Here is a 5,483-nt window from a genome sequence, read left to right on the forward strand (position 1 = left end):
AACTCTAAGCACGTGAGAGAGAGTGGGCACCTCCCAGAACATTGTATTGTGCCACTCCCAACAGAAATAACCCAGGTGGATAGCTTCAGCAATCAGGGGCTGCTCAGTTGCTCATACAAAATCCCACCTTGGAGTTGACAAAGACTTATGGATAGAAAAGCCACACTAAGTAATTTACTACACCGCACCCAGTCTTCCTCCCATGGAGTGGCTGGTGGGTTTGAACCGCCAGCCTTCTGGTGAGCAGTCAGATGCCTTAGGCACCATGCTACCAGAGCTCCCAAGCAGCTCCTATCACCCTGTACTTCCTCTTCACCTCAGAGCACCAGCAAAGCTAGACTGTGACACAGACGAGCTCAGCTCTCTCCCTCCACTCCCATCCCCAAGTGCTTACCCAGCATGACTGACGGGCTTCCCCTTGGTCCCTTGTCTTCAGCCCTTCTGCCATCGTCTTGGCGTCAATAACTGCTGCTATCTCCGTGCCTCAGCCCCACTCAGAGGGTGGCCCCAGGCCCGTGTGAGAACCCCTGGGGTGCTGGGAACAGTCTCATTTCACAACGGCGAGGAGAAGGAGCGGTCACAGAGGCCTGAGGCACCGGGAGCTCCTGTGGGACCTCACCCCACCCTCACGCCTTGGAAGCAGACAGGATCCCGTGTTACAGACGAAGAAACTGAGGTCCAAGAGGCCACCTGCACCCACAGGGAGCGGACAGATGTGGGATGACAGCCCAGGCCCCTGTGATTCCAACACTCCGCGCTTCAGTAGCAAATGGAGAAAATGTTTCGTGTTTGGGAAAGGTTAGGATTCTGTTACCTTCGTTTTACCAGCTAAGAATAACTACAGTCATGAACAGTGTCTTCGTCTCCTCATGCTGCTGTAACAGAAAAACCACGAGTGGTGGCCTGAACGTGTTTCCTCACCCAGGACGCAGGGCGCTGGCGCGGGGGAAGGCTCTCCCTGCCCCCACTGGCTCAGCTCCCTGGTGCTCCGGGGAGAATGCCACGTGGCATCGGACTTGCCCCTTTGTCCTTCCTGCTCTGTGCCTAATCTCCAAGGCTCACAGGGGACTGGCCTAAGCCACACCTTCCACTGGCACGGCCTTGTTAACGCACCCACAGGCAAGACTCCAGGGCAGGTACAGGGATCAGGACTTGCAGCGTGTATTTCCAGGGGGCACTGTTTAACCCGTGGCAGCCGTTGCACGTCTGCTGACATGAATTCATGGGCTAACGGGCAGACGTCGAGGTCCAGCCCATGTCCACCGTTCACAAAGGACACAGCTGCACCCCACCCGCAGGAGTGATGCCCCAAAGAAACGTACGCAGCTATCTGTGCTTCAATAAAGGCCCAAAAGGCTCCTGAACAGTTCACTGGGCTTCTCCGAGCCTCAGAACAAGTCCCCCTCCCCGCCGACCTGCGGAATGAAGTTCACTGCCTCGACAAATATTTACCCAGCGCTTATGTGCCAAGCCCAGCTGGGAGGACGGTGATGGAAGAGAGGGACCCCTGACCTCCAGGAAATTGCACCCTTGTGAAGGGATACTTTTAAAAACTACCGGAAGAATTTCTCTCTAAAAAACAAACCCCGGGGCCAAAAGAGCGGCAGGGGAGAGGTCTGATGAAGCGAGAAAGATGCAGGCTGATGACCGTCTGAATGGGCGACGATGCTCCTCTCCCTGCTCTCGCTACGTCTGGAGACTCCCCCGATTTCGTTAAAGGTACCATGAGAGAGGAGCAGGCGGGGTGCTCTGGAACTCAGAAGGAAGAGACACAGGAGAGGCTTGAATTGAAGGCCTGAAGCCGCTGCCACCCGCAGGAAAGTGAGCCTGCTCCTTCACCTGTCGGGTTCCTGGTCTGTCACTCGCACCTCAGAGGGTGCCCTGCGAGTGGAGAAACGCCTGTGCGAACAACACGCTGCACAGTGCACACGGCGGGAGCACCTGACTGCGCTGCTGTCAGCGACCCCGAGTCAACTCGGGCTGACGGCGACCCACGGGTGCAGAGCTGCGCTGCTCCCCGGGACTCCAACACCGGGACCCTTGGGAAGGGGCTGCCAGACCTTTCCTTCACGTCACCTCTGGACAGGTTTAAACAGTCAGTCTTTCAGCTGGCAGTCAAGGCCTTAACTACCTGGCCACCCAGGAGCTCCTAAAGCATTACCATAAAAAACCAAACCAAATTCACTGCGGTCAAGTCGGATCTAACTCACAGTGACCCCTCGTTGGGTTTCCGAGGTGGTATCACTACAGAAATAGATTGCCCAAGCTTCCTTCTGAGGAGTGGCTGGTGGGTTTGAACTGCCAGCCTCTGGTTAGCAGTCAAATGCCTCAGGCACTATGCCACCAGAGCGTCCAAGCATTACCATTATTATCAAATTCTCTTCCCTAGTCCCTGGGCAGTGCACCCAGAGAGGCCTCAGAAGCGAGGCCTGGCAATCTGCTTGCAAAAGGTCATGGCCTTGAAACGCCACGGAGGAGTTCTACCCTGTACACAAGTCAATTCCGACTCACGGCAACTGACAACCAGCACTGGGTGCAGGCCCAGCCAGCGGTTTTCACCCATTTTCAGACATCAGGTAGAAAAAAAGGCCTATGACCAACAGCCCGACTCCAGGCTGACTTGTTCGGAGAGTCCCTTCTTTACCCAAGAACACCCGGGATCCAGCCACGCTCATGCCTACTACTAATGGTTTAGGGTAATATCCTTCCAAGCTGCTCTCAAGTACATAAATAAAACAAAAAAGTGGGGCATGTATCAAAAAAAAAAAAAAAAATCCACTGCCATCAAGTTGATTCCCACTCAGTGACCCTACAGAACACAGCAGAACCACAGGGTTCTAAGGCTGTAAATCTTCACAGAAGCAGACTGCCACAGCTTTCTCCCACAGAGCAGCTGGTAGGTTCAAACTGCCCCCCTTTTGGTTCATAGCTGGATGCTTTAACCACTGCACCACCAAGGCATCCTATAACATACCAACAAAGCAAACCAAACTCGTTGAGTTGGACCCGACTCATAGCGACCCCTCCTTGGTTTCTGAGGAGGTATCATTACAGAAGTAGATCATCCCATCTTCCTTCCGAGGAGTGGCTGGTGGGTTTGAACCGCCAGCCTTCTGGTTAGCAGTCAAGTGCCTTAGGTACTACGCCACTACAGCACCCTCATACCACATACAGACCATGTCATAACCTTTTCCAAACTACCATACATTGTGAATAAACTAGAGATGCAGGGGTTAAACGTGGGTCCAACTTCTTAGATTTAAAGGTCTGATAACCCCGTGGTCCATCATGCTCTGCACACATATATAAGGTCATCTCACTGGTGGAATGACCGGGTCAAAGAGTGCACCTCAGCGTTTCTCACACATCACTATCACCTGTCCAAACAGTTACACCCACGTGTGCAACCAGAGTGGGAGAGCGGCAGCGCACACCAAGGGGTGTCCGAACACGGCAAGATACGAGTTCACACAGAACACCTGGCCGATGTCCACCACAAAGGTAACACTAGATCATCTGGTCCCTGAGTCTCGACAGACCCTCGGAGAGCACGCAAAGACTCCAGCCATCAGGCAAAGAGGAGACGGCAAGCCACTTCCCAGACCTCCTCCTGGCCAGCCTTTATCCCAGAGTTCAAATACAGACACCGCCCAGGGGGGCTGGATTTTGTGAGATCAGGATTAGCCCAAAGTGTCCCCAACCAGGAAAAGGATGGAACCAAGTCCATTGTCTCAGTCGTAAAATGTCAACAAATTCAACGGTGGCAGAATTTCTGAACCCCTGAAATGTGCAAATGTCTCCTGTTGTTTAAACGCTGTGGAGTCAATTCCAACTCTTGGGAGCCCCGCGTGACAGCAGAGAATGGCCCCATACGGTTAAACTGTCATCTTTACGGGACCAGATCACCGGGTCTGTCTTCTGCGGAGCTCCTGGGTGGGTTCGAACTGCCAACCTTCCAGTTGGCAGTGAGAGCTTAAGCACTGTACCACCAAGGCCCCTTACCCATGTATAGAGAGCATTCCACTGAAAACCCCTTTATGAACTCTACCAGCACCAATGCAATGTGGTGTCGGTTTCCCCATCAGCCCTGAAAACCTCAGGAGCATGTTTTTAATATCGGGGACACAGAGCTTAAGAAGCAGACTCCAGGTGGAGGGCTGGCCCTCCTCTGTCTCCCACAGGACACAGCCCTGTTCAGTCGGGATGAGAGCAGACCCCATCCCGGAGGCTGGGCCACTCCCACCACTGTGCAGCCAGAGGAGCTGGCCTACGGACAACCACCACGACCCAGGCGCAGGCTGGCAGAGCCGGCTAGCAGTGGGTAGCACCCAATCGCGACACACCCACTCAGGGACACACGGCTACAGAGAAGGACACAAGATGACGAGGCCACCAGCCACCCGCCGCACAGCAATCAGGGCAGAGGGGGTAGAAGTCACCGGCCTGGACCCTCCTGGTGGCCCTTCCGGCTCAGACAGAATCCCTTTCCCAGCAGCCACGCACACAGCTACGAGCAGTACAGCAAAACCTGCTGACCGGCAGGCACCATTTGAAGATCAATCAATCAAAACCAAACGGAGGGGGGGTGTTGGGAGGCAGGTCCTGAAGTCCAGGCATAGATCCAACGTGAATTATTATAGAAAACTGAGAACCACTTCAGAAATTAAGTGCTTCTTGTTCTCAGGAAGACACTGTCTCTACCAAAAAGTAAAATTATTTAAAAAAAAAAAAAGGATAGGGAGCTCCAAAATGAAAAATTAGAAGACAACAAACTTAGGTCCCAGCCTAGATTAGAAAAGGAAGCAAAAAAAAAGAAACAAAACACACCGGGGTAGAATGAAAACTGGCTTTGGAAGGGGCGAGAGAGAAACACGTCCCGTCCAGAAGAGTCGCGGTGGAAAAGACAGAGCAGAGGCCCTGGGAGGCTGGAGATGACCTGGAGAGGAAAATGCCGAGGAGAGCTGGCGCCCACCAGGCAAGGCCAGACTCCAACCTGCAAACAGAAAGAAGTAAGACCAAAGCTCTCCCACTGGGAAGCCACCCAACCACTGTGAGTGGCTCCTATAACCCTCCACCTAATCGTGTTCCCAAGAGCTAAGCAAACATCTGATGTGCTGAACTCACTGGGCACAGCCTGTCCCGGGCACAGGGTGGAGAGGGCAGTGTGCCCACATCATGCCGGCCACCTCAGCCACAAACCCTCACCAGCCCCTCTACCCAGACTCACCACGGGGCTCCATTCTAAAGACTTGAGGACACACGTTAGCACAGCCCAGAAGCCGTCAAGTCCAGGAGTCACCTTGAAGGGGGTCTCCTGGCAAAATGACAACAGCGGGAACATCAAAGGAATGAATGTCTAAAACTCAAATCAAGACACTGAGTGAAAACAGCCCTGGATCCACAGTGAGATGAGAGAGAGAATACTTTCCACCACGAGACGACTACTGCACCAAACCCTTCCTTTAAAAATCGGTAGTGACAGG

Source organism: Orycteropus afer, unplaced genomic scaffold (genome assembly GCF_000298275.1).
Source record: "Orycteropus afer afer isolate SDZICR_OR568_19922 unplaced genomic scaffold, OryAfe1.0 scaffold00006, whole genome shotgun sequence".
NCBI classification, from domain to species: domain Eukaryota; kingdom Metazoa; phylum Chordata; class Mammalia; order Tubulidentata; family Orycteropodidae; genus Orycteropus; species Orycteropus afer.